Raw genomic sequence first — 18,173 nt, 5'->3', positions numbered from 1 at the left:
CAGTTATTTCCTTCCTCTCTTTGTCTACCTACCATAACTCCTACTTGTGCTCTGCTTCTCTCCCCTACCTCTTCCCTTTTTTGTCTCTTTGGAATCCAAGGTCTTTCTGTCAGGCTTCTTTCTATTCATACAGTATGGAAGTGCTGAAAAATCAAAGTTCACAATTTTTGCTATGTTCAGCTTCCTGTCTCGGGATTTTATAAAAATCAAGTTTCTTGAAAGACGGTTGACAGACTCTGTTAACACTGCCCTCAGTCACAACATACCAGTCAGTATTAAAGCAAAGAGTTCACAAATAATGCAGTGTGCTGATTTAGCTTCTACAAATGGAGAGTTTGGCCACTGCAGAGATGTCTGATCTACAGCTCTCAGTCACATAAACAGTCCCCAGCCACAGAAATAAAGACTGTCATGATCCTTCCCCAAACTCCTGCAGGGAAAAAAAATTAACATGATAGCATATTGGATGGAACAGCTCTAAGAAAAATCAGTAATAGTAGCTGTAAAATCTAAAATTAAAGTAAGCCTGGTTTTGATGCTTTCAGTACACACGGTACATTAAATTTGGCATAAGCCCAATGGAACATGAAGTACTTGTGGACAATGTCTGCCAAGAGCTAGAAATATAGTACTTAGTCTTTAAAGAACAAACAGAGAGCCTCAGTTCATTTCTACTTTATGCATCTGAAAAAAAATTAAATCAAGGTGATCTTTCTGAGGGAACATTTGTACTAAATCTAATTGGTGTGCTTTGTGCAATGCTGAATGGAACACATGCCCATTGGCAGAGAATCACCATTTGTCATTCTATAATCCCTTCCACTTGTAACAAAAGGTTACAAACAGATGTTAGACCTCCCCACATTCCAAAACACTGCTTTCCTGCTCAGCATCAGGCTTGTGCCTCATGTAAGCGCTCTACCTAGTTCTCAGTCATGTTGACACTTCTAAACATCTGACACAGTGAAAGCAGAAGAAAAATGAGAAGCCTGAACTCAGGCAACTCACGCCGCACTATCATTTTTTTCACTCACCTTCACATTTGTTGGTACTTCATCAGTTTACATGCCTCAAAGCAGGGCAAGGTTAGATTAGTAACTGAATAGTTATTTGCATTTCCGTAGCAGCCTCCAAACATTAACAAATTAAGCATCAACAACCTGTGAGTTCCTTACCTTTTTTAAAATAAGGACACAAGCCTAACATCCATCTGGGACTTTGGAGACATCATCCACCATCCCAGCACAAAGGTTCCTCTCCCTGCCACCTCCTATATCCTGCACTCCTTTCTAGTTGAACAGGAGAGTGGAGCACAATTCCAGCTTTGTTAGTTTCAGTCGCAACCCCGCCTTGGGAAACTGGAGCAGCAAGAGAAGAGGAAATAGGCAATGCTACACTTGACACCAGCCCAAAGTGAGGCAAGAAACTTCTCATGCCATCTCACTCTACATGTCAGCCAAGCACTGTCTGAATCTTTAAAGCTGTTATTTCTTGGTGATTGAGGTATTGAAATATATAAAGCAGCCAGATAAATCTGACTGTTACTCCTCCTCACTAATAGCTGTAAAATAATAGCAGAATGTCTACACTACTTGCTATTGTGGACTCCAAGAGACTGAAAGACACCAGACACGTGATTATTAAGATGATAATGTTCACTTCTCCCTATGACTGGTCTCTCTTGGCTTTAAAGTAAGCGTTAACTCTTCCCTCACCTTTTGGATCAGGCTCCTCTCTCTGCTCCTGTTTAGAAACTGGCAACTTGAACAAGTCCCTCCCCAAAGTTGGAGAGTAAGGGAAAGGCAGCAAAAATTCTTGTAACACTTCCCCTCTTGAGGCAGAGGTTCCTCTTGCTGCCTATGTATATCTCAGAAGAGGGATATATGAAAGCTTATTTCAGTGAGGAAAAAATTAAATAGCCTATATATATCGGCATAGAAATTCAAAAGTAGTTGCTGTATCTAAGTCACAAATGGCTTACAAGCCCACACTTTCTACTAGAGCACGCTGACCTTTCTCAGCCAGCAGTGAGAGGTATAAGAACCTACCCTATGTTCACATCTGCTCTTCAGAAACCCTCTGACAAAGCTAAAATACTAGCCACAGTACTGACTGTATAAATATGCACACGTGCAAGAAAAAAAAAACGATAAAAATAAAAGCTATTTGTGCATTTACTTGCCTGCATGATCAAGTTGAGTTCCTCAATTTCAGCAGGTGGCTGATAGCCTCAGTACAGTAATACATCACTTCTTTTAAAAAAGACAAGAGAAAAAACCCCACCAAGCTGTTACCCTCATCATGGTGCACTCCAGCCCTTAGGAATAACCTTGAGCAGTTTACAGAAACCTCACCCCGCAGGCAACAGTTCACCTGCACCAAAAGGGAAAGCTCAACTGGAATGATAGTTCACATCCACCAAATGCAGTACCTAATAAATACTAAAACAACTGATGTGGGCTACCAGCAGCATAGTAATTACCTTATTATTTAAAAAAAACAAACAAACCAAAGATCCAGTATGATGGATCCACCTACCACAGGAATCAAGAGATGATGACTTGGCCATGAAAGCCATCTAAGCACAAAGGGGTGATCAACTGTCTTCAGACTAATATGCATTACAATGTAATTTGTCTAAAGCTTGGTCTGCTACTCCCAGAGTACAAAGTGCAGTTATAAATATATATGATATGTATATCTATCTATCTATATGTATGTATGTATGTATATTAAAACACAGTCTTGTAACTCTAAGAGGCACAAGCACAGCAGACTGGAGCAGGAAGCAGTCTTTATCTGAAATGTCAGCACTACCATCACAAATTTGCCTCAACATTATCACATGAGAAAAAAAGAACAAATGAAACATTAAGTGTCTGCTCTTGGGCCTTCTGGTTCTCTGCATTACCAAACTGAAAAACTGAAAAACTGTTAGACCTTTGTCCTGTTAAAAAGTAGTTTTTAACCGACTGTCTCTAAGTTTCAGGCCATTTGAGCTGGTTCTCTCCCAGCTCTTTATTCAAAGTACATTAAATAAATACCCCCACAATTAGCGGGTGTTGAAATTAGGTGTTACCACAACGACTTGTTTTATAGTTTGACTCTTATCTTCTGCACTGTAACTACTCAACTGCACAGACAATGTGCTCGTGCCACTTGTGGGCATGATACAGTTTTTTGTGGACTTCTGAAAGCAGCATCCTAAATCTGAAACCTAATTACCATGAAAGCTTGATCATGAAGATGAAAACAGCAGTATTGACTGAACAGTCCATAACTCTGGCTTCTCAAATATTAAGTCAAGCACTCTGGTTTCCTACACAGGAGGAACTCTCCCAGTTTCTATCAGAAGATTTGTTAGCACGTTCCATTTTCTTTCCTAAATTCAAAAGACTGCAGTTGCCCAGCAAAAAGGAGTCAGATCCAAATCCAAGAGGGAGCACATACCCTACCTCCAATATTAATAAGGGTTGCGGCCACTTTACTCTCTTGCACTGCAGCACAGAAGTTCGAAGTTATCTTCTGCTAACCTTAAAATACAGCAGCGATCTAAACACAGCAACTCTAATATCTGCCTGCATTTACTTTCTTCCACATTGAGCACTCCTCAGAGTATTTGAAGTGGGTCAGGAAAAAAGTAAACAAAGCTGAACAAAGAAAAATAATTAGTGGAAAATGACACAACTGACATTTTTAGAATATAGCAGTTTATCCCAGGAGGGGCATTAAAGAAGGAAAATGAGCAACAAGTTCTTTAGAAGTAAGTAAATTACTTACAGTAAAACTCCATGTATTTTGCATTTTTACCCCTAGCCTCATACCAAATAAAGAGTTCAGCTCCATGATCTGACATAAGGATCACTGCTTATTTTCCCTTTTGAAACTTGTGTTAAACCACAATTAAGGCGATAATTATTCTTGTAAAAATATTGTATGGAACTACAACTGCTTCACATAAGTGGAAAGGATATCAAGGTAGCACAAGACAAAAATCTCAGTATATATATTAACACTTAAAGAGAAGAGGAGCCTTGAGATTTCTTAGCGGAAATTCTTCAGGGACCACTTTTATCATTTAACGCGAATAATTTGTCTTAGGACAAAGAAAATACAGATGCAGTACTTGAGCTTGTATGATTTTAAAAATCTAGTCTTTACTGTTTAATACTGCTAGACTATTAAAAGCAGAAGGATCTGGGAGCAGAGAAAGTGGGCACTTTGGGGCAGACCTGTTGGAAAGGCATGATCTTGACTCAAGGAGAGGAACTACGAACATATGGAACCCTAAGCCTAACTTTGTGACTGGTTAAACCTTTCCTTACAGTGTAAGGAAGCCATATGTGCAGGCTACACAGGCACACGAGCTCCCTTTCCAAAAGTTCACAGTTCCACCTGGGTGCCTCGCAAGCTGTTCCAGACAGATCAGTTCCTGGGCAAAGATGACTGGCTGGTTGAAATGTTTTGAGCTAGATCTAACCCAGAGATGCCAGTTTGACTGCCCTGACCCAAAAAACAATGAAGCCATTAGTGTTTTCAGCCCAGATCAAGGGGTTATCGTCCGTGGGGATAAGCTGGCAGGGACAAGCTAACTCAACAGCTGTGACTTTCCTGTTGCTCACTGCACGGTTCAGACAATTAAGCAGAAACACTGAAGAGACAAGCAGGACAGTGTGAGATGTACAAACCACATCACCAAGTTTGTTCTCACTATGGCTTCACAAATTCTTGCAGGCCTTGAGCTCCATTGGTGTCAAATCTTAACAGTCTTTTCAACAAAAAACAAATCAGTGCCCTAAAATTCAATCTCTATTCCCTACCTTGCCCATGCAATAAGGAAAATAGGTACCCCAGCTCAGAAAAGAATATTTGTAAGCATTTGTAATGAAGCCCAAAGGGTTACATAGTTACAGAAACATTACAAACTTGAAATACAAGCAGCTAAGTACATCCAGACAGATGAATCAACTGGCAATAGAAGGAAAAAACCCATTGATGGTGGTCTACTTAAAACAAAATTCTGGCTAGGGAGGGATTTGTGTTTTATTATTTTTCTGTATTTTGGTTGCTTTGGGTTGGTTTTTTTTTGTTTTGTTTGTTTGCTGTTTTGTATCTTCAAGTCCTAGCTCCAACAGACTATCCCCCAGAGAATCCTACCTGACTAACTTACTCCAAACCCGTAACCTGCAAGTACCCACACAGTATTTTTCTTATAGATCCCATTCACTCAAAACCTCAATCAATCCACAAAACACCATTATCTAGAAGCTATCCATATTATCAACTACCCTTAACAATATCAAAAAATATTCTAAAGACCATTTCTGGTTTGGGTCTTTTTAACTATAGCCTTTCAATACCCTCCTTGCTGTTCACACATACATACACACCCTAATGTAGCCAGACTGGCACCTCCCTGCCCCAATTAACTCTGTACTATTAAAAAAACTTCTCACAAGGAACGCTTTTCTCCCTTCTAAAAACACATTTATGGAATTAACTTCTACAAACAGGGTTGGCACAGAAAAACATCTGGTTGGCATAGCTGTCTAGCCAACGTCAAGGCAGATCAAGAGTGTTTTGAGCCAACCTTGACACATGTCCCAAGTCTTCTATAACATATACAGGTGAACAAGGAAAGGGAGTGTGAATTGAACAAATCCTCTTCCTGACAAGAATACGATTACTGGACCAGAGTAAGAGGTTTTGACTGCTCCTAATCCAAAACCTGCAATATAGCTTTAATTAGAAGAGTAAAATTATAGGATACTCCCAATCCTGAAACCACAGCCAGAAATTCACTCCAAGGTTTAGTCCACTCTGCTTTTGAGTATGAGATTCAAGCCCAAAATTCAGCATTTACATAAGTACCATGAGTGGCATTCAAGTCACTGTGATTAAATTCAGCAGCATGGATTAAAACCAAGGTCAGCAGATTAACTTTTATTACCTGCTCATGCACTGAGCCGTGCTCCTGCATGGCAACCTCCAGAGGATACCATCAGTCCTTAACCAAACACTTTCACCCAGGCACTGCATTCAGTCTCAACCAAACAAGCTGCTGACTTGTTCACACTTGAGCCCACATCCCCAAATGCCACCTCACAGCACTTACACCTCACACGCCAGCCAGGAGACATTGCTGGAGCAGGATTGGTATTGATGAGCACCTACCTCCAGCACAGGGTGCCAGCAGAGGACAATAGCTTTTTCCTGCAAAGCCTGTAGCTTCCAGTCAACTATTTCACAATCACTCATCACACTACAGGGTTATTCCAGAAAGGTCACTTTGAGCAGCTAGGAACATTTGGTGCTCCAAATCACATCACGTGTCAGCAAAAGAAGTCCATGGCACAGAGCTCACCTAGGCAGCCCATAAGCTGTGCATTCACTCGTGCAAAGCACCCAGGAACCTCTGCCTACCTGAAGAAAAAGTTTCTTTTCAAACCAATATAAATACAGGATACTTGTAAAAGAATATACTCATAGTGCAAGGCTGTCATTTTTCTGCAAATCAAGTTATTGTCAAAGAGTTTTTACTACTTTTAGCAGAAGGCAGAAACAAGGTAGAGCTTGCTTTTTTTTTAAGTTTTAGGATGATTTCTAGCAGGACAAACAGCTTCCATCTTTTTTAACTTGAAAGGCAGGCTTTTGAATACATACATTCAAACATTTTATACAAGAAACACAATCACTTGTAACTATTAATAGCCACATCCATTACAAAACATTAAGGCCACAAAGAATGTGCCATGATGCTACCTTATTGCCCCAGCCCACCTGCAAGCACGCAGTGGAGAGCCCACAGCAGCACACGGACAGGGAAATCCAGCCCATGAGCTGCCCACCACCTCCTGAGAGGCACAGAGCCACTTAAGTTTTGCCCAGCTGACATGATTTTTCACAACTAAATTGCTGTTTTACCTTCTTCCCCATGAATCTTTTCATCCAAGTAGGCTAACTGGGCCTGACTGGAGATGCAATATTAATTTCAGTAGGACTGGGGAACTACAGTAGGAGTGTGACACTTCCTGGGGCATCCTGCTAACCAGTAGATTGAAAGGAAACAGAAACAAGATCAGATGGAAACATGCTTGCTTTTTTTTCCACTGAAACTCAGCAGCATTCATCGGCACTCGACCTACTTCCTATCCCATGGCTTTGCTGTCACTTCCTTTGACAGTTTGTCAGCACGCTTGTGAATCTGGAGATTAAGGAATGAATGTCTAGGAGGCAAAAGAGCCGGACTTTTTCATCCTGATGTTCAGTCAAAACTTTTACAATCTAACCAGCAAGGCGCACAGTGACCAGCCAGCAACAAGTACCTCCAATTACTGGCATCCAGCAGGAATTGCTAATCAACTGTGTAATTTCGCTTACAAGTATGCACTTAAAGGTGACTGATTTCTCATGAAACACCCTCATTCTTCCTTTCTTAGCTCAGGGCATGGATTAGCATCTACAAAAAGCTTTGGGTTTTCTGCTTTCCTGTATTCCAGAGTTCCTGTCTGAAAAGACATTTTATATCAAAAAATAGTTCTAATTAGCTCCTTACAAATGAATAAGAGTTTTAAATACCACTGGCTACAAGCACATGATCCTCTACTTTGTACCTACAAACACAGTCACTAGCTAAAAATGCTGAAGTGAAAGGATCCTGTTTGCCATGCCTGGTTTCTTAATAGAAACGAATACTGCTACCAAAATACAAAATGGTTGTAGCAGAGGTAGTATGTTAAGTTCTACTTTAACTGAAATACTAGTAGTTACTCAGAATGTAAATTTCCAAGATGAACACTAGCACGGTGAGCTGCTGTGTTGAGAAACAAATTCCAGTGTTTGGTAAGAACGGAAACATTCATGAGGCACACGTTACACGATTTTACCCAGCGTAACAGTAGGTGCTCCTACATGTTTAATTCATTTGAAACAGGAGATGTTGAAGCTTAAGGTACCCGGTAGCAACCTATATACAACCAAAATGCATTCCTAAAGCTTCCTGCCAGGCCATTCACACGACTTCAAAGAGTTAGGACACTGATCTTGCAAAGCACTAAGAGAGTCTAATTTTCCAACTACCAATGCTCAATTTTCAACAAACCATGCTTTTTCTTGAGGGGAAGGACAGCGGTGGAGAGGAAAAGGGGAGGTGTCCCGTGCAGAGGTCTGAACTTTGGCTCTACATTACTCATTCCAAAATTGTCGGCTTAAAACATTCCAAAGCCACACAGACCACACAACACATGCAAACGAAGATCTGGGCAGCCTGTTCATCTCCACTAACCTACAGGCGCCTTGTGGAACAAAAAGCAACCGAAGACGTATCATCAACAGGTCATCCGGCTGCTTCTTTGTGGGGAAAAAAAATTTGAAACGCTGCTGAACAGAAACCGGAAACGGCCTTTTTTTTTTCCCCGGGTCTCCCCCCGCCCCCAAACGCGTTCAAAATGAAAAAGAAATAAACCTATCGCCCTTCAGATGCAGAAGCGCCAGCTTCTAGCTAGCTGAAAGGCTTCGTAATTTTCCTTGCCAAGTAGTGTTTTTTCAAGGCAGAGGAGTCCCAGAGGAAAAAAAAAAAGAAAAAAGAAAAAAGAAAAAAAAAAAAAAGAAAAAAAAAAAAAAAAAAAAAAAGGGTGGCCTTTAAGGCCAGAAACACCAGCGTTACAGCCAGACTGCTCTTTCCTCACATGTATTCCAGAAGCTGCATTTTGCAGAGGTGAAGTAGCTGCAGTTTTTGAGGGGGCAGTTAAAACAAAAACAAGGGGGGGGGGGGGGGAGAGAAAAATCCTTCTGGTAATAAAAACATAACTGCTTTAAAATATACCCTTTATGAACGAAAATTATTCGGCTGAAAACACAACTGCTCCTCTCCCCTGCCTTTTGAATATCTTCTCTACAGCTGTTGCAGGCAGAAATGTCCCCTTCGTACTAGATCCTCCTGAAAACGCATTATTTAACTAGGTGAAAACAAGAGTGAAAAGAAAAGCCGGACACAAGTTGCGCTGGACGGCGGGCTGCTCACAAAAGAGCCATAGCTGAGGAGATGGGAGAGAAACCCTGCAATTCCCCCAAGAAGCTTAAAATTAAAGACACAACTTACCCACCGCCCATCTGGATTTTTCCAGAGTAAAACAACATCAAATTTGGAAGAGCTAGGGTTTTAAAAAAAATTTTAAAAGTCCAAAGAAAAAGAAGCAAGCTTTCCCACCAAGATCTTTCAGGTTAACAACAGCCAGACAAAATCTCCCTTTGTTTTGTTGTCACCCGCCTGCGTGCTGCTCCCATTCCGCGCTCCGGCACGGGAGGCTGCGATCAATGGACTTCGCGGGGGAGGCGGGGGGAGAGCTCGTTCTTACCCCCGAAAAATACATATACCGCCACCGCCGCCAAAAAAAAATCCACCCCCGAATTCAACAGAACCCTGGTGTTCAAGTATTGAGCGACTTTTTTTTTCCATTTTTTTTTTTTTAAGTGATGTTTTTCCCGAGGGCAGACGGCTCACTCAGCAGCCGCTCCATGACAAAGAGCTTCCCCAGCACATCCAGCTCCAGAGCGGGGCCAACTCCGGGCGGGTGGGAAGAAGAAAAAGATTAAAAAAGATTAAAAAAGAAAAAAAAAAAAGAAAGACAAAAAACTTCTCAAACCCCCGGGGGAAAAAAAAATAAGAATGGAGAATTATTTTAGAACCAACCACAACAACGAGCCCTGCGAGGCGCAGTACAAAGCGCGCAGGGCGGCGGGGAGGGGAGGAAGGAGCCCGAGGAAGGAAGGAAGGGGGCAGGCCCCGGGCAGGCCCCCCACCCCTTCAGTAGCAGCGCGCGGATGGGGCTCTGTCGCGACAAGCGCGATACTCACCCCAGGGAGGAAGGAAACGGGCAGAAGAGGCACCCCACGCCGGCAGGCCGGGAGCGGGGGGAAGGGGCAGCCTCAGCCTCCTCACGGCCGCACGGAGGGCGATAGATCCGACTGGACGACAAGGGAAGAAGCCTCAGAGCGCTCACCTCCGGCCGGCAGGGCTCCGACGGGCCGGTGCTGCGAGCCACAGGCCGGGGAGCAGCGGCGGCAGCTGCCGGGAAGCGGCGAGGAGAAGAAGCCGATGGACGCCGCCGGCTCCGCCACCCTCACACCGACTGCCGCGCGCCGCCCCCCGCCCCGCCTCACCGCGCGCCACACCAGCGGGGCGGGGCCCAGCGGGGCCACGCCCCCTCCCCGCCCCGGGGCATGGCGGGAGTTGTAGTCCCGTCCCCCCCCGCCCCGCGCTGAGTACAGCCCGTGTGCCCCCACATGTGCGCACCGGGGCGCGGGTGTGTACCTGTGCGCAGGTGTGTGTGTGCATCCACCCACCTGCGCTTCCTGTGCTGCCCAGCGCTGGAAGCCCCCTGAGCCCCGGGCTGCCTCAGAAGGAGCGTGGCCAGCAGGTTCTCCCCCTCTATTCTGCTCTTGTGAGACCCCACCTGGAATACTGCGCACGGTTGTGGTGTCCCCAACATAAGAAGGGCGTGGGACCAGAGAAGTCCAGAGAGGGGCCATGAAGCTGATAAGAGGACTGGAGCACCTCCCGCACAAAGACAGGCTGAGAAAGTTGAGGCTGTTCAGCCCAGAGAAGACTGAGTGGAGAACTCACAGCCACCTTCCACTGTCTGAAGGGGAGCCTCCACAGGAGACAGAGAAGCTGTAGCAATAGGACAAAGAATAATGGGTACAAACTGAAAGAGAGGAAATTTAGGTAAGGTATTAAGAAGAATTTTTTTAGTGTGAGAGTGGTGAGACACTGGAACAGGTTGCATGGGGAGGTTGTGGATGCCCCAACCCTGGCAGTGTTCAAAGCCAGGTTGGACAAGGCCTTGAGCCACCCAGTCTAATGGAAGGTGCCCCCTGCCCAGGGCAGGGTGTTGGAACAAGAGGATCTTTAAGATCCTTTCCAACCCCTTGACATTCTATAATTCTACAATTCCATGTGTGCACGTGTGTGTGTATGTGTACATACATACAGGTGTATAGAAAAATGTCTGTATGTGTATATACCCATATCTGTATGTGTGTATATATATATTTTTTTCAACTGAAACACCCTTCTAGCCACGTAAAGAAAGACTATATTAATTGATTTTGTTCTATGTTTTCCACAGCTTACAGAAATCACAGCCTTGATGTGGTCTTCAAATATTTTTTTCCTATACATGGTGAGAAACAGATTTTTTAAGGGAAATGGGAGTTTTTATCATCACATCATTCAGAAAACAACGTGGTCCTTCCCCAGCACAACACATGAAGTCAATGGAGATGCTTTCATAGTCATCACACCATGAGCTGCTGAAGCATTATCCAGGGTCAGAAATATTAGTGGTGCCAGGCTGTGTAAACTCTACCTGTCATTAACCTGAGCTTCACTGGCCCTGGGGTTTTTAAGGAGAGATTAAGAGATATAACTCACAGCTCCCAGATTATAAGAACAAAACGGGTCTAGGTGATCATCCCTCATGATCTCTGGCATAACCCTGCACATCCCAAAAATAGCTTTTTCCTCAAATGCAGTATTCTTTTGAAACACCTGAGATAAATATAGTCCTGATGGTAAATTCATCACACCCTGGCTTTTGGTGGCTGCTGAGAACAAAGCCCGGTGTTAAAACTGAGCTCTCCTTGGAGCGTTTATTGGTTTGCCTTTGGATTTGCCATAACTTTTGTCTCTGTGCTCGGCAGCTTGTTATTCCCTGCCATATTTCCAACCCAGGTGTTTCCAGCCCTCTGATGGGGGCATGCTTTAGTCTCCTCTTTGCCGAGCTCCCAATACCGGCATCCCCTCACCCTTCGCTACGGCGCAAGTCAGACCCTCACCCCTGCACAGGAGCATACCCCGCATCTCCCCATAGCTGCTGGACATTCCCACGGGACTCAGGCATGAGGGAGTAAGGAACACATGTGCAGGCACGTGGCAGATGGGTGGCAGGTGACAGCACTGCAGAGGCATGGTGGAGAAGCTCCTGCCTCCAACTCCGACATGGAAAACCTGCTGAGTTCTGCCTGTGAGGAAGTCATGTCTCAACCCAGTGACCAGGAGCTTCCTTTCCAGACATGGTGGGCAAAAGTTGAAGGAAAAGGGATGGGAAGAAGGCAAAGGATAGGTGGGAAAGCACCGCAGTCATGGACAGGCATCATGCTGGAATGAGCGGCTGCTGCCTGACCCCTGCGTGCTGCCTGACGCACTCAGAGCTTTGCGTGTAGTGAATCACTTGCCACACATGTGATGTAACATGACAGTGGTAATAGATCTCATTATTATCCAATTTACTAGGGGAAACTGAGGTGTGGAGAGGTGAATATTATGCCTGGGGCATACTGAGACCAGATTACAGAAGGCCTCACGCTGCCATCCCATGCTCACTTTACTAAGCCATATAGGAATTAGGTGCAGCTGGCAGAAGCAGACACAGAGCATGCTGAAGAAAGCCTGGGGGAAGAGGATGAGCTTGGCATTCACAGTACAGAGCCTTGCCCCTAGCCTTTTTGTCCTGCCACAACAAATAATCCCTCTTGCTGTGTTGAATGGGGTCCCCTTCAGCTCCCAAGAGCTGCTCCAGGTTGCTGTCACACGCTGTGCTCTTCTGTAGTATCTGATGGGATTATTACTTTGACCCTTGGGAGGCTCTTCCCTGATTTTGCCTGGCCATAGCACCCTCCTGCATAAGGTGAAATGATGGTGAGAGATTTCCAGTATCCCAGCATCCCTGCTGCAGCCTTGTCCCAGCTGCCTTGAGGATGGGCCCCAGGTGCCAGCCATGCCAGTGCTGAGCCTGGCCCTGTCTTGGGAGAGCACCTGCAGCCAGACCAGGGCTTGTGTCCCATTGCTGACCATCTTTTATTTAACTCTAGATTAGCACCTTCATGATGGACTTCTGTTTCACGAATTGGCCCAATCCCTTCTTATATCCATGCAAGCATTTATCCTTTACACAACCCCCTGGCTCAGCACTGCTCCTGGTTCCCTTTTCATCTTGATCCTGCCTCAGGGTTCATTTCTTTCTCAAAGACGTTTCAGAGGAAGCTTAAGAGACAAATCAGCATTACAAAGCATTCCTCTTGTAGGAGAAACAATTTTTAGAAAGCTTTTCTCTCCCTACTTTAAAAAAAAAAAAGGAAACAGCTGAGTTTGGTGACTGTTTTTGGTATTTCCTTATATTTAACACATGTCCCTTGCTATGGAAAAAGGGCAATCACCACTGAAGGCTTACAGCCCTCTGTGACATGCCCAGAGGTCTGGAGAAGCTGGTGCTAAAAACTGGGCCTCAGAACTCAGCTCCTTGCTAGCAGGAAGCCTGGGGGCTGCTTTTCCCTCTGATCCTGCCATGTACCCTTGTACCATAAGCTTGTACCACTACATGGAGAGACAGCAGGGAGCTGGAACATAAACCACCCAATGTTTTGGGGGAGTCAAGCTGGCCTGAGGTGACCCAGCACCATGGATAATTCCCTGGAGAAGGGTGGGTAGGTAGGTAGAGCATCACCTTTGCTGATCCGTCTCATTTCACACCGGTTTTTCCCTCCCAACACTGAAACTTGGAGCTTCAACTCAGCGAATTGAAGCCCTGAAATCATCTTTGATATTTAAACAACTATTTTCTGTTTTCTGACAGCCACATGCTGTTCCAGTGTTCGTGTCGAACAGGCTCTCTGAGTCAGATGCAAAATAAAGTGACACATGGTCCCCTCTAATGTTCCCATCAGAGCACGTATCGTCCTATGATCTCACTGCGGCAACAAGGAAACAGCGAAGGCTCTTGGCCAGGTTTCTGTGCTGCTCTTCACTGCACATGGCCCCAACAGCAACAGTTCATTCACACCTCACTGCCCCTGTCTATATTATTAAAATGATCCCCAGCCAGAGTGACTTGGCTGGGCTCAGGGCCACGCTACTGAACACCGCGTCCCCTAAAGCACCATGGCTGGGCCAAAACTCTTCAGTGCATCTCCTGGCCATGCCCAGATCATTTTCCAGACCCAGGCTGCCAAGTTCAGCCTGCCACAATACTTCACCAAGTCCTCCCCAAAACCTTGGAGAGGCCCCTCATTCCTGGGGGAGAACCTGTGTCTCCAAGGGGGTTCCTCACGCCTCTCTAAACCGGCTGCCTCCCTGGGTTACAAAACTGAAGTTCGCATCACCTTTCTCATCCAGCCCGTAGGATTCCAAGGGATTCTAACCTACACCCAAGCAAATTTCATTGGGGACTGATGCTGCTGGGACTGAGCATGATGACAGGGTGCTGGGCAGCTGCTGGTGCCACGACATGCTGCAATTCCTGCCTGCGTGGGTAATCAGCGTGGCTCAGTGCCACGAGCTGTGATTAAGTCATTAGTCAGTCGCGTGAAAATATTTGAGATTACAAGCCAATGCTGAATTCCTTCTTGTAAGGGTTGAGGAAATTAATATTTAGCTCTGGCGGACACGAGGTAAGAGCTTGTCAAACACAAGACATGATGCTGTAACCCTGAGCACAGACATTGCCTGATCATCAGATGTCGGGCTTTTCCAAAGGAGCGTGCTAATTCCTTCAACTTGTTACAAACTCAGCCTTGGGTTCGTCAGGGGCTAAACATCAAATCATGGTAGAAAAACTGAAGCACCCTGAGCCTGGCAGGTGGTTCTTTCTTTTCCATGCCCAGTGGTGCACACTTGCACCTGCACTGCACTCAGGCAGAGTAAAGGGGTGGCTGTGCAATCATCCGCAATCAATCAGGCCGATCGCATACACCGATTAAATTATGTTCTTCCACCAGTTCTTAGAAATGTAATTTGCTTTAAGTTAATAAGCAAACATCTACCCTCTCAAAGTGTATTTGCAGAGCTGTAAAATCAAGGGGCACTTCAGAAAAGCAGCAAGGAGGGAGGGAAGCAGGGATGGAGCTGTGGTACCAGCACAGTGTTTAGTCAGGATGCTGCTGGAGGTGTCACAGGAATTGGCCACCTGGATGGACATGTGTCAATCCCCCTGACATACATTAATTAATTAATGATGTGGGACAAAATATGAAGTTCTTTCAGATGACCTCCCTTTGAATACAACTGCAAAAGAGGAGGTTTAAGCAGAACATAAAGCCTCCTGCTGTCGCTTCGCTGAGGATGGGATTGCACCCCATGGGCTCTGGGATGTTTTTCACTGCTTGTCCTTGAATGTGGATCTGGAGGGAAAATTTGTTCTGCATTTGCAGCGATTTCTACACCAACTCTGCCCTAATTGGTGCAGTAAGCAAGACCTCCACCAGCACCTCCCAGGTGCATCTCTTGGGTTGCTCAGGCAGGAGAAGGTGCTTGGCTGCTGCTCAGCATCACAGCTGTCCTCCCAAGGACCATGCAAACACCCATCCCAGCTTTTCCATACATGCACTCCCAAAATTAAAGTCTTTTCCCCTCGCTCTTCTCTTTCTTTTGTTCTTCCCTAAAACACGATCTCTGAAGCTGTCGTGTGGAAGGACATCAGCCTTTTCCCAGGGAGGGGGACATGGCAGCATTTCCCCCTCACCCAACCCACAGCACAGCCCAAAAAATGGGGGAGGCAGGTGTTACCTGAGCAAGGCATATTTAAATGCCTTTAATGAGGCGAAATGAAAACACCATGCGTCGCTCGCTACAGCTGCTGGAGGGTGAAGTAGTAAGAAAATCAGTACATAAACTTCAGCATGTGAGTGCTCCCAGCACCCATAGGATGGGTCCAGTTTATAGCTGAGCTCTCCAGCCCCTTTTACACATCAGGAAACTGAGGCAGAGAAAAATGAAGGGGCTTGGCCCAGAACATCAGCAGCATTAGGGCCAGCACTGGAGAGTGAGGCAGGGACACGCTGAGGTGGTACCTTACCCATATTTTAAAAGGACTGGCAAGCAGTGGGGACACCCACAGCACCCATATCCATCCGGATGTTTCAGCCTTCCATCTCATACCCTCCTTCGAGAGGAACAGCCACTGTCTCCTTATCAATTTAACACTTAGAGACCAGTCTGTGCTGTGCCTGAGTCCAAGATGTCTACCCATGGGTTGGCTGAAGAAACAAATCAAATTCTGAGTCCTTGAAAACACACAAAACCACAGATGTATATATATTTTTGCCTGCATTTAGTATAGCAGCCAATGCGATCTTTTTTTTTTTTTGGTCTGGTTTTTTTGTTTGGGTCTTTTTTTGTCTGGTTTTTTTTGTGGTTTTTTTCTCCCCCTCTGCATGTCATGGAAGATATCCTCTCTTTTCTGCCTGAGAACTCATCTGCCAGAAGGCCTGCTTGTTGTAGCTATGATTTAAGCCACATGAGCTGGCTGCATGGTAACAGAGTAATACTCTTTCTTTGGCTTTCTAACTCCAACAATATGATTAATACAGTGTTTTATTGGATGGTTTAAGTCTCTCAGTCCAAGGAAGAAGTTAAAGGGAAGGAGGCCACCATGGGCTCTGTCAAAACAAGGTTTGTTTAATCATTGCTCCAGGGAGATTTGCAGCCAGGACCTGATTAAAAGTCCCCCTGAGGCCAGGCTGGCCTAGCCACCTTCAACCCTTCATTCTGAGGGTTGTGAGATGCCTACAGAGAGTCCCACAGTGTCCTGACTCTGGCTGGACTCACCAGGTCTTTTCTGGGCAGCTCCAGAAGCACCCAAAGGGAGGCTCAGACACCACTGGTGACATGGGTAACACCTTTGGGAGAGGAACTGAAAAGCTCCTACCAGCTGCAGATGCTTTTGTCAATGAGCTTCCAGGGTTGTATGCTGAGTATTTCGAATCTCAGTTTCTCCATTCAACTGAGGAGTCCTGTGGGACATGGCAGCTCTTGATCTTTCTTCTCTGGACCTGCTAGTGCCCATTGTGTTTGCCCCTTCTCTGGGGTCTGCACCTGGGTTTTGTGGTCAATACTCAGCCATTCATAGCTGTGTTTCATTCCTGGACTGATATGACTGATACCAAATCCCCTTGCTCTCACCTAAGGGATCAAAACATTTCCTGGCAATGCACTTTAATTTGCATTTACAGTCACTGAACTTCATTTGGCATGATCTTGTCTTTCAGCTGGGAAAACTTCTCTCCTTCAGCCCCTCGGTTTCACTTGGGCTCTCCTGAAGGAAACCACTGGGGTATTGTAGAGGAAAAAGCCCTGTTCTGAAGGTGTCTGCAGGCTTGGGGTATGGCAGCCTGCTGAGCAGAATGAATCAGAGCTGTGAAAGTACAGGCTCGCTAACAGGAGCCAGCATCCCACCTTCCCAGCAAGTGCTCAGCTCTGCCTGCCCACCAGCCACGACTCTGGGGGCTCCACTGGGTCCAGCATCATCCTGAGGAAGACGCAACACCATTCAACCCACTGCTGGTGGTCTTTGCCAGAACCCCACCACCACCAAATGGCCTCTAATGGCTTGGTGATGAATGGCCCCTAATACATATTGTCTGTGTCTGTGACAATGAAATATCCCATTCCAGAGTCTCAGCACCACTTTGGAGCAGGCTGGCGAACTCAAGCACTGACCAGGCATGGTTAGGAGGTGGTGTGAGTGGGAGACCACTCAGAGGCAGCTCTTTGGATGGGGACACCTCATCTGGGGCTGCAGCAGGTTTTGACAGCAGTAGGACATTGTTAGCTGGATTCAGGACCAGGAAGCCACCCATGACACACTTGATTTATTGATATTTGTGTTGTCTTTGGCGCTTGATGACAGCCCAAAAGCCACTGGTATAACCCAAGCTCATCCTCTTCCTCAGTGCCAACAACACTCATGCTCCTCGGGGGGAGTGACCAATGTGATGCCCACCAAGCCAAGGTTCACAGCTATCAGAAACAAGGCTTTGCCAGCAGGAAAACTAGAAAGTGGAGGGGCAAATATGTTGTTTTCTAAAACCTCATCCCCCAGTTGTGCAAAAGGGGAAGAGAAATGAAACGATTGTGGAACGCCTTGTGAGTCACTCAGACACTAAGGTGTGGTATCACAGAGCTTGGCAGATCCGCCCTTGCTTCGCTGCCTCCGTGGCTGGAGCCAAGCAGCTTCTCAGGACTGGGTGCTGACACTGTTCCTGGGCACAGCTGATCACCCAGGAAGATGTGCTTGCTCCAGGGCCACCCGGCATCCACATCCCAGCAAATCCCGCTGGGAGCGAGCCTTGCTCTGATGCAGCCCAGCCATGCCAGGACCAGCTGCTGCCCACCCCTG

At 45.8% G+C, this 18,173-nt stretch overlaps 1 protein-coding gene across 2 annotated transcripts in view; it reads right to left on the bottom strand.

The window, feature by feature from the left end:
* Positions 1-10,142, bottom strand: part of PELI1 (pellino E3 ubiquitin protein ligase 1) — a 44,111-nt gene extending 33,969 nt beyond the window's left edge. Inside the window, exon 1 of one of the 2 annotated variants that reach the window (XM_039569333.1) lies at positions 9,856-10,142. The gene's annotated coding sequence lies outside the window, so the exon portion shown is untranslated. The remainder of the gene's footprint in view (positions 1-9,855) is intronic. The other variant, XM_039569334.1, reaches the window with a different exon arrangement.
* Between the last annotated feature and the right edge of the window lie 8,031 nt (positions 10,143-18,173).

This window comes from Corvus cornix, chromosome 3 (genome assembly GCF_000738735.6).
Source record: "Corvus cornix cornix isolate S_Up_H32 chromosome 3, ASM73873v5, whole genome shotgun sequence".
In the NCBI taxonomy this organism is placed as follows: domain Eukaryota; kingdom Metazoa; phylum Chordata; class Aves; order Passeriformes; family Corvidae; genus Corvus; species Corvus cornix.
The sequence above is the reverse complement of the archived record's forward strand: the minus strand, read 5'-3'. Positions and strand labels throughout refer to the sequence as shown.